This window comes from Quercus lobata, chromosome 7 (genome assembly GCF_001633185.2).
Source record: "Quercus lobata isolate SW786 chromosome 7, ValleyOak3.0 Primary Assembly, whole genome shotgun sequence".
NCBI classification, from domain to species: Eukaryota; Viridiplantae; Streptophyta; class Magnoliopsida; order Fagales; family Fagaceae; genus Quercus; species Quercus lobata.
Genome location: NC_044910.1, coordinates 33,056,723 through 33,069,052, shown reverse-complemented (window position 1 = coordinate 33,069,052; position 12,330 = coordinate 33,056,723). Strand labels below are relative to the sequence as shown.

Here is a 12,330-nt window from a genome sequence, read left to right as displayed (position 1 = left end):
AAACCAGTCTGTGAGACAGACCGATGCTTTTATTAAAACATAAGAAAACTATGAACATCAAACAGAGCAAGGGGGATAATGTCCCCAGGTAAGTCTTCAACCCAAACCTGAAGTTCTAGCCCAACCCAAGATTTCTTTGCCAAAGCATTGGCAACCTTATTACAATTTCGTTTCACATGGCAATAGTGATCCAGGCAATGGTGGACTGTCAAGCCCTTCGGTGTAAAGATTAATTTGTCAAATATATAAGAACCGAAACTCAAACAAAACAATAATAGCACAAACCCACAAAGTTTAGAGAAATAATATAAACCCATATCAGCGTTAATCATATGTAAAGAGAGAACCTGAAGATTGTGGGTGGTTCCGCCGATTTAGAATGGTAGAAAAGAAGCGCCGCCGAGTTGTACAGGAAGAGTTGAAGCACCGCCAAGTTGGATTGGATATAAGTGCGCCGCCGATTTGAGGATGGATTGGAAGAGACGAAATTAGAGAGCGGCGCCGATGAGTTGGATTGGATGAGAAGAAGTGCTGCCGATTTGAGGTTGTGGGTGTGCGGTTGTCTTGTTCTTGTATGGTTTTAGCTATTTTGAGGGTTTTGTTCAGATCATGCGCTAATGCCCTTCCACCATTAAATCGGCTATAGAGTCTGTAGTGTCAAGTGAGGCACGTATGGGAGCATCCTTGCTCCGCCTTCACTTTCATGACTGCTTTGTTAATGCAAGTCATCTCTAACTTTCTTCTTCTTCTTTCTGCAATATCAATCTACAAATGTTTGCATGTTTTGTGTGTGTATAGTGGGTGTGTGCTTCTAAAAGTAGTATTAGGAATATAATATATTTGTCAACTTTTTTGCTTGTGACTTGTTATGAATAGGGCAATATTACTTTCATGATTTATCATGGAGATCACTTTTATCATACACCAATCACAATAAATCATTAAAAAAAATTTAAGAAAATTTTGTATCACTAAATTTATTTACATATTAATTCATGTAGAAGTTACATCATAGTAATATATAGATTATAGAGTATTCTAACCATCCAAATCAGGGATTTGGCAATATGAGTATAATTACCTGTTTGTGAGGATACTGAGGTACAACCGTTCAAGTACAAAGTGAATCTTGTGTACATAGATTGTTGATTGAAGTGGATTGGCATAGCTTACCCAACAATAAGTTATAAGGTCATTTGAACCCATGCTAAAGTCATTTACAGGCCCATAATATAGTTTCATGAGAACGTAAAGTATAAATTCCATGCAAATTGGAGAGTGTCTCTAGTTGATTATATAAGAAACTAAACTATATTGTGTTAATGGATCATTGAACTTTCATTTTGAATAACATTTTGTAACAGGGATGTGATGCATCCGTACTATTGGATGATACAACAACTGGCCAAGGAGAGAAAAATGTTGCTCCGAATGCTTCTCTATGGGGTTTTGAAGTGATAGACACTATCAAATCTCAGTTGGAGAATTTGTGCCTTGGTGTTGTGTCTTGTGCTGATATTTTAGCCATTGTTGTAAGAGATTCAATTGTTGCTGTAAGAAAGAGCTCAAACTTTTATATTACTTATTAATTTTAATCACAAGTTTATTTCCATGAGTTTATTTGGTTTTAAAAAATTAACCGGATAAAGTACAATGTTACATTAAAAAAATGCCAAGTTTAAAAAAAATTGTACATAAATCAAATATGCTTCATAATTAAAATGAAAATAAGTTGTGGCAACAACAAGCCAAAGCTTGTTTGACTTCATTATTGATGTTAACGTGTATAATGTTGTGGGCTTTAGGCTGAATTGCTAGATTACTTGAATAGTACACATTCTTGTACAACACTTTTACTTGTATTGTACACATATTTACTTGTACCACACACATATGCCTCATATATAAAGACACTCATATATATTCTTTCATTACGAAATACAATACTACAGATTTCAGTATTTCTAACATGGTGTCAGAGCCACTGCTCTAACCTTTTCTTAGAAGTCTTGTCTTTATTGGTGTTACTACATTCTCAACATCACTTCCGCCGTCACAACAATCGCCATAGCCTCTTGCCGTTGAACCTCTAACGTCTTCTAGCCATTGTCTTTGGGTTCTAGACCTACAGTCGTTGTCGTTGAGAAGTCTCACACTGTGTAGACGACTACACATGTCATCACTGCTATGAATATTGCTCCAGTTGTGTTTCTGCATGTATCACTGAGATCGTCTTGCGCTGATCTACAAGTTGGTGGAAACCTCGCAGCCATCGGAGACCGCAAGCGCCCTCACGCGTTGCCCAAAGTTTCTGTGTCAAGGCTCACTCGCCACAAGTGCCGTCATCAGTGCCATGTCAGCCCTAGCTTACGTCAGCATGCAGTCATCTGCTGATGTTAGCACCACGTCATCTCCGCTGACTGTTGATCGAACTATTGACTTTGACAGTTGACTGAGGCATTTTCATAAACACGTGGCATATTCCATTGATCAACATCCAAAATATGCATAGAAGTATACAAAGCACTATCCATGGCAAATAACACAAGGGGTCAAGGATCACACTTAGGTATTTAAATCACAATAAGTGTACCCGCTCTGATACCAATTGAATGTTCAAATAGTGTATAAAACACTTTGAATGTTTAGGCCCCTAAATTACAATTTACCAATTCAAGCTTATTATCAAAAAATGCATGTGCGAAATATGAACACAAGCTTAGAACAGAATTGATAAACAATCTAAAGCAAATAAAATCACATCCACTGCAGAAATTAAATGACAAAGATTAAGGGAAGAGAGATGCAAACACAAGGACAACATAGCGATGTGTTATCGAAGAGGAAACCGAAGCCCTCGGCGTAAAATCTCTCCGTCGTCTTTCAAGTGGTTAATAATCCACTAAAGAATGAAGTTGGGATATATGAATAGCAGAAGACCCTCCAAGCCTAATCTACCCAGTGTATCTAAGCCCTCCAAGCTTCTTGCTCCAACGAAGTTACGTCGAACCTTTATCTTCTTTAGCTTATCGGATTCCGCTATAACCCATAGCATCAACCAATATCAATTGGTCTCTTCCTAACTGCTTCTTAAGCACCAAATAGCCTTCTCACAGATATGGGTATTGTGAGAAAAGGTTTTGGCTAATGTACCTCTTAAGGATTTAACAATGGAGAAGGTGAGAGAGTAGAGGAATTTGGAGAATCAAAGGATGAAGATTATGGATGAGTCAATCTTATTTTTCTCTAGGGTTTCTCTCTCAAAATTCTCTCTGGAAGCTCTCTACATTTCGTGGGTATAAGGGGTATTTATACTTGTGTGAGAATGGAATGCGAAGAGTCAGTTTTTCAAAACAGAGTTAGGTGGCGACTTGACTGAGTCGCGAGTTCAAGTTGCAAGCTAACTGAATGACCAGTCTGGACTTTTTGTCCTATAGTGCTACAGCTGGCATGACGATTTAGCTTCTCTGCATGCTTCACTCGTGTGCATCCTCTGGCGGCTTGCCAGTCGCAAGCCACCTGTGAGATTCAGTCGCAAGTCCCTACTTCAATGCACAGTCTTGAACATTTCTTCACATTCTCTCACATACTTCCCTTACATATTTCCCACCTAAATACATGGTTTCTAAGTGCTGAATTACAAGCAAATTGACACGGAATAAAGCCAACAAAATGGTTGATTAAATTCAACCTTACAGTGCATTCCCCTTCAAAATTCAAAAGCTGCATTTTGAAACTTCACCAAACGCTTATATTATTTTTTTGGTTTCAAAAGGTGCTTTTTGCTAGACGAAAGTGCAAACAAACGGGCACTTGATCTCAATCCAGGATGTATCAGATCATCACATGGTAAAACTTGTTGCCATGAAGTTGAAGAATATTCTTCTTCGTGGTGGAAGAATCTAAAGAACAACGAACTCATGAAGGTGAAAGCCAAACTGTTACTTGGGAAAAGACGGGGAAATAGTTTAAGAAAGAGTTTTTGCTGGAGAATTACTGACGAGATATACTTTCCTTAGGTTCCATATTTTCAAGCAAAAAGATACGAAGAGCACAAAACAACACTCCCTCCCAAACCCAACCCCAACCGCCCTTTTGAGGTTTGTGTGGACAAATGAAACTCTTCCTTTTAAGTTTGTATAAATGAGTAGATATCTTATTTTTTATTTTTTATTTTTTTTAAATGAAATATTCTATTAGGGAAGTAATCGTGTGAAAGAGTATATACTTGTCTATTGCATTTATTAGAACTTCAAGAGAACGTGTCATTTTTTGAAACATTAGGAGAGTGAGTGTCACTCCATGAAACTTCTGGAGTAATCTAAAAAAACAACAAAAACAAAAACAAATAGAAAAAAAAAACAATAGACATAGTTATAGCAAGAATCTATTAATACTCAATATTATGTTATAACTACCCAAAAAAAAAAAAAAAAATTGTTCCATGTTCTCTTAGCTATATCAATACCCAATCATACAGTTAAAATCCACTTACATTTTGAAAAAATTATTCTTATAATTGAAATTAGTGAATCAATTGAGGGAAATTGTAAATGAAATTATATATACATTTTTCAATCCTAAAATTCAAGCATTTTTTAGAATAATGTTTCTCTCTAAACTAGACTGCAAAGAAACTCTTCAAACCCTTCAAACTCATCATATATCTTTTTATTGGATGTTGATTATGAAAATCTAACCATTAGATTGCATGTTTTTTATGCTCTTAATATGTTTGTCAAATTTCTTTTAAATTGGATGTTATTTATCATTTGATCAATAAACTTTTTTTTTTGTGCATAATTTTAGACCATAAAAACTTGAAATTTAAACATTTGATTAATGTCATAGCAATTATTTTTGATTTTTTAGAAATTTGTGCAAGCATGAAAGATATAATAAAAGCATGCAATCCAATGATTAGCTTTTCAAAATTCACACCCAATAAAAATATATAGGAAAAGTTTGAAGGATTTCTCTCCCTAGTTTGAGAGAAACCTTTTTTTTTTAATCCGCTGCCCTTGGTGCGTTAAGGACCTAGAGGAATTAGTAGTCTATGGACAGCATGTGTAGAGAATTTAACCGAAATCCCAACCTGTGAGAAAAAAAAAAATTAGAGAAAACCACACGCCTAAGAAAGCAATCAAATGCACAAAACAATATTTACATGATTTGGCAATTTGCCTACGTCCACGGGGTTACAGAGATTTCACTATTATCAGGGAAAAAGAAATACAAGGTGTGGCTTCATTTTTTTTTTTTTTCACCACAAAAACATGGCAACAATCCTATAAAACCCTAATCACCAAAGTCGGTTCTACAATGGGCTAAACGGGCCAAAAAAATTTTCCCAAGGGCGTTGTCCCCAGACCCCTAGGAGGCTTGTTCATGAGTGCTCCATGGACTAAGGCTCAGTAAATCTCCTATTAAAAACCACACAATATTATTCGGGTCGGGTTGGGTCGGGTCGTTGAATCGGATCAAACAAAACTAGGCTCCACAAAGCCCAACATCATGATTAAGGGCTTAGAGGAATTAGTAGTTTGTGGATGGCATGGCAAGTGTTGTGGGCTGCATGGCAACACTTGAAGATTGTTGACACCTTCATCTGGAATCACCACTTGAACTTAGAAAACGTTAACTACAAAAAATTCATTTCTTTATTTATTTTAGTGTAAATGATTGGGTAGCATACCAGAGGAATTAGTAGTCTATGGACAGCATGATTAAGGGCTTAGAGGAATTAGTAGTTTGTGGACGGCATGGCAAGTGTTGTGGACGGCATGGCAACACTTGAAGATTGTTGACCCCTTCATATGGAATCACCACTTGAACTTAGAAAACGTTAACTACAAAAAATTCATTTCTTTATTTATTTTAGTGTAAATGATTGGGTATCATACCAGATGTCTATTTTGATTTGAAGGTGATGCATTATTTTGCTATTTGGATTTGGTCGTACGTGTGTGTTTTGCAAGTGCAACTAGGCTTTTTTTTTTTTTTTCCTTACTCCTTCACTCATTGTCACATTATCCGTCCTGACCACAAATTGCCTCCACATTCTCAAGTAGTGCACTAATGCTAGCATCTTCTTCTCCTGGACCACGCCTTTCGGCTAATTTTGAGACGTCCCTATGGCCTAATTAAATTCTTAAGAGGCCAAATATAACTTTTAAGACCCAAACTCTTAACTCTAATTACATAATTATATGTTTTTTGAAATATGGGTCTGCCTACGCATACAAAGTAAGATAAATAATATTACAGACACAAGCTCATCTCTAAACATCAAGATATTAATGAACTGCATGGCTATTTTGTTTTTGGTAAAACATGATAGGGCAATAGGCTTCATGATAAGGTTTGGTTATTATTTGATTATATGGGTAAAACGTGTCTTGTCAAAACAAGATTTTGTTTTGTTTTTGTTTTTTTGTTTTTTTTTTTGGGAAGAGTGTTAAAATAATTTGATTCATTTATAGATAAACTCCATATATATAATCTATTTTGACTTGAACACGTCTAACTCCTTTCCATGTGCATGGAATACTTATATTGCACACTGCGCAACACGTATTTGAATCATTTTACAACGTAGAAAAAGAAAACTTTGAAACGCTAGCAAACAAGTCTACCACTATAAAAGCAAAGCGTGTGGGGTACGGCCGAACAGGTGGCCGTGGAAAATCTCACTCCGGCCGTTCTCTTCGTTTCACATTAGTCCAAGTGTTCAAATAAAATAAATAAGTAAATAAAAAAAGAACCATATATTCCTCACGAGACGTATTAACTAAAAATGGACAAGAGCCAATTTTTTTTAAGAGAAGGACAAAAATAATAAGAAAATGTGTAAAAGTTATAAGAGTGGTGTGAATTAGTCTATTTCCAAAAAGAGTTTTATAATTCAGTCAGTTATTAAATTACCAAAAAAAAAAAATAAAAAAGTGGTGTGCTATTTTTTTTTTAATTAATTTTTGGCGGTGGACTAATAAAATAACACTATATCCTTCAATTAGTTTATTTTACATTAATTTTGTGTGAATGTGTGCGTTTTTGGGGGAAAAAAAAAAATTAAGGCGTAATACTTTTATGGACACAGATTTCCTCCAAACCAGTTTGGAGGAAATCCTTCGTACAGGGGCAGCTGTCACTAACAGAAGGAGACACGACAGCTTGGGGTCTTTTTTTTTTTTTTTTTTAATGAAAACAGCTTGGGGTCATGTGCGTTAGGCGTGGAGCTGTTAACCATAACGGCATTATTTCTTCACTTCTCAAACACACACAAGCTCTTGCCGGTCAGAACCTCAAGTTGAGATGCCGGTTTGAGGAGCGAGAGAGAGAGGGGCTGTCCAGTTGGTCCGGTGAGACCGGCGGCTGCTGCACGTGGCTGCCGTAGATTCCACCTCACAAGAGCTCGCCGGTCTGAGCTTGCTGAGAAAACCAAGACAAAAATGGAGAAGATGAGAGAGAGGTTCAACGGCAAAAAATAGCACAAAAAGAGTTATAAGAGTGGTGTGAATTATAAAACTCTTTTTGGAAAATGTGTAAAAGTTATAAGGGTGGTGTGAATTAGTCTATTTCCAAAAAGAGTTTTATAATTCAGTCAGTTATTAAATTACCAAAAAAAAAAAAAAGTGGTGTGCTATTTTTTTTTTAATTATTTTGTTACAGTATTTTCAGTTTTCAGTAATAAGCGATATCCAAACACACTTTTAATTTTAATTATTTTTAGAGAGTAATTATACATTCATAAACAAGTATTTTTTTTTTTTAATTTTTATTATGGGTATCAAATTTGAAGGTTTTTTTTTTTTTTTTTTTTTTTTTTGACTTTTTCCCCTATTGAACACAACTTTTGTGTAAACAATCACTTTTCGTTGGTCTAAAGTTTGACTAAATTACTATTGGATATTTTAAATCTTTTGGAAAAAACTCCAATGAAAATGACCATTCAATTATTGTCCAGTAATTAAATAACGATAGCTTTACACACACACGTGAGCTTAAATAAACAAGAAGATCTTAATCTACTATCCTAATTGAATTTCATTTTGAAATGGATCCAATTCATATTCCGAATTATATGTTATAAATCTAAATGTATATCGAATATTAGATTATTTAAAATTTTATATAAAATAATGCTTTATACATTATTAGATTCAAGAAATAAAAAAATAAAATAAAAAATAAAATCTTAAATGGGAAAGGATATTATCCATTTCAAATGAAATGGAGAGGGTTGTATTCACTTGGCTCCACTTACTTAAAAAATGCAATAAAAATGTTTATAGTATAAATTATACACATATTTATTGCATTTAAAAATAAAAAATTTATTTTTCATTCCAAAGGTTTGACTCGGTGCGCCTGAAAAATGCCATGCAGGGAGATCTGCTCTTGTATAAAACTATAAATACACGAGAACTCTACTGCATTAACCACAAAACAAGCGAGAAAGCCTTATTCTAGTCATCCTTAATACTAGCTAGTCATCCAAATTAATTCATTCATAATGGGTTAGATGAATCCTAGATTTTTTTTTCTTCTTTAAAAAAAAAAATAGAAGAAGAAAAAGAAGGGAAGATAAAGAAGTTAATTAAGTATATATATATATATATATATATATATTTTTTTTTTTTTTTTTGAGAGAGTTTCAACCTATGACGTCCGCTCCTAATGATAGCTCATTATCATCAGATTAAAACACCAATCAGTTAACTAAGTATATATAAGTGGGCAAAGCTTGTCCAGTTCCATTGTACATTGGACCCATTATGATAGTATTTTATGTCATTATCTCAATAGGTCTAGTATATTGAACCCAAGCCTAACTCTATATTAGTCTACAAAATATTTAGCTTATAAGTTTGTATAAATTTTGTAATAATTAAGTTCGTAACTGAGTAATATTGACAGCTAGCGCATCCTTGACTAGCCATATACATCCAAAAAATAAAAAACTCATTAACATCAATGTACTGTAGTTTTCATTACGTGAATTGGTGTCAATTTTTAGAGAGAGAGAGTTGAAATCACTAGTCAATTGTTTAGTAAATAATATAGCCGCTTTACATGCACATTTGATTAAACAAAAAAATGACTTTTTCTTACATATTAGGATCATTTTTATTTGAAGTAGATTAATTTTATGGTCTTGATTAAATATCACAAACCTAAAGGTACATTTAATGTCACATCATTTAAAATTTAAATAATATGATACTCTGTACACCATTAGATTTAGGAAATAAAATTTTAAATTTGAAATAAATTTTCTCTATTTCAAGTGAAATGGAAAAGATTATGTTCCAACTCTACACGCTCTTTCTTTCTTTTTCTTTTTTTTTTTTTTTGTACCTAAGGTTGACTCGATGCACGTGAAAAATGTATGCCATTACCATGAAGCAGAGATCTTGTATAAATACATGAGAACTCTACTGCATTAACCACAAAACGAGCGAGAAAGCCTTATTCTTTATCTGCTTCTTTATATCATATCATTATCATGGCTCCCTATTACTCTATCCCATCAATTCTCACTACGATTAAGTTCTGCCTGTTATTCCCACTTCTTGTGGGATGGTCTCTGCTCAGTTGTCCTCTGATTTCTATGCAACCTCATGCCCTAATGCCCTTTCCACCATTAAATCGGCTGTAGAGTCTGCAGTGTCAAGTGAGGCCCGTATGGGAGCATCCCTGCTCCGCCTTCACTTTCATGACTGCTTTGTTAATGCAAGTCATCTCTAACTTCTTCTTTCTGCAATATCAATCTACAAATGTTTGCATGTTTTGTGTGTGTATAGTGGGTGTGTGATTCTAAAAGTAGCATTAATTAGGAATACAATATATTTGACAACTTTTTCGCTTGTGACTTGTTATGAATAGGGCAATATTACTTTCATGATTTATCATGAAGATCACTTTTATTATACACCAATCACAGTAAATCATTAAAAAAATTTTAAGAAAATTTTGTATCACTAAATTTATTTATATATTAATTCATGTAAAAGTTATATCATAGTAATATATAGATTATAGAGTATTCTAACCATCCAAATCAGGAATTTGGCAATATGAGTACAATTACCTGTTTGTGAGGATACTGAGGTACAACGTTCAAGTACAAAGTGAATCTTGTGTACATAGATTGATGATTGAAATGGATTGGCATAGCTTACCCAGCAAAAAGTTATAAGGTCATTTGAAGTTTTGAACCCGTGCTAAAGTAATTTACAGGCCCATAATATAGTTTCATGAGAACGTAAAGTATAAATTCCATGCAAATTGGAGAGTGTCTCTAGTTGATTATATAAGAAACAAAACTATATTGTGTTAATGGATTGTTGAACTTTCATTTTGAATAACATTTTGTAACAGGGATGTGATGCATCCGTACTATTGGATGATACAACAACTAGCCAAGGAGAGAAAAATGCTACTCCAAATGCTTCTCTAAGGGGTTTTGAAGTGATAGACACTATCAAATCTCAGTTGGAGAATTTGTGCCCCGGTGTTGTGTCTTGTGCTGATATTTTAGCCGTTGTTGCAAGAGATTCAGTTGTTGTTGTAAGAAAGAGCTCAAACTTTTATATTACTTATTAATTTTAACCACAAGTTTATTTACATGAGTTTTTTTGGTTTTAAAAATTAAACCGGATAAAGTACAATGTTACATTAAAAAAATGCCAAGTTTTAAAAAAATTGTACATAAATCAAATAAACTTCATTATTAAAACCTTATTCTTTTGATGTCATTTGCATCATATTGTTGGTTTTAATTCAGCTAAGTGCACCTATTTGGAGTTGGCCTGTTGATTTGGGCAGAAGAGACTCCACCACTGCAAGTTCTGCTGCCGCTAATTCCAACATCCCTAGTCCAACCTTAGATCTTAGTGGCCTTATCAACGCCTTCTCAAACAAAGGTTTCACTGCCAATGAAATGGTGGCTTTGTCAGGTAGGTTAAATTCTTAGTAACTCTAATTATATCCCACTAGTGGTGTTTAAAATCTCATATAATAGGTTCCAGTTAACTCGATTAGTCAAATCTTAAGCATTCAACTTTTCACGCTTTATATGGAAGAAAAAAAAAATTAGACATGTGACAAAGTGTAACTGATAAAGATCAAAGTTAAGTGTGGAACATAAAATTTTTATCTTGTCATCAATTAAGGAATCTATGGTCAAATCCTAAAAATATAAAATAAGAAACCAATTGATTTCTTGAGCTGATGGTAATCAAATAATAACGGATGCTATAGATTTCAAATTATATCGTCACTTAAAAGAAGCCTTGTATGAAATGACACCCACTATAATTTGTTCAGGATCTCACACAATTGGCCAAGCAACTTGCGGAAACTTTCGAACCAGGATTTACAATGAAACCAACATAGATTCCTCATACGCAACTTCGTTGAAGTCAAACTGTCCAAGCACTGGCGGTGACTCCAATCTTGCTCCTCTAGATGTAACTACCCCAACAACCTTTGACAATGCTTACTACACGAATTTGATAAACAAAAAGGGTCTCTTGCACTCGGATCAGCAACTCTTTAGCGGAGGTTCCACTGATTCCATAGTTACCAATTATAGCAACAACGTGGGAGCCCTCATAACAGACTTTGCCAACGCAATGGTGAAGATGGGAAGACTGAGTCCACTCACAGGCACAAGCGGCCAAATAAGGAAAAATTGCAGGAAAGCCAACTGAGTAATTGAGGCACTAGAATATGCTGTTTTAGTGTCCATTTTTATTGTTCTTCACTTTTTTTGTTGTTGAAAAAATAAAGACATTATTGCTCGTTTGAATTAGTTTTCTATTGTCAATTTTGAGCACAAGTTCAGAGACATATTGGCATTTGTATGACAAGAATTGTCCATCATGCATTGTATATATTCCCGAATCTTAGCTCAAGTGGAGTGATTAATTATATTGTAGTATTAAATTCAAATGTTGGTTCGAATTGTAATTCCTTATAGATCACCATGTGAACAAGTGACTGGGAGTATCAATTTGTGTTGACGGGTGGCATTCATATCAAATATACATATATATATATATATATATATATTTTTTGTTAATAATTTGATAGCTAGATATTTGCTGTGAACACTAAGATGCGCCACACTAAGATGTGCCAGCATTTCATTGCCTCCCCTCTAGAGTTAAAGAGAACTTTCTCCCCTTTTGTTGTTTGTTTGATTTTTTTTTTTTTTTTTTTTTTTTTTTTTTTTTTTTTTTTTATATGGACATTATTGTAGTTATGTTTTAGTGTTACCATGCTTGACCAAACATACTTTGTGGTAATGTTGCTATGGCAATT

General features: G+C 34.2%; 1 pseudogene; it reads left to right on the top strand.

The window, feature by feature from the left end:
• Nucleotides 1–9,508: 9,508 nt before the first annotated feature.
• LOC115953849 lies at nucleotides 9,509–11,717 on the top strand (annotated as a pseudogene).
• The last annotated feature ends 613 nt before the right edge of the window (nucleotides 11,718–12,330 follow it).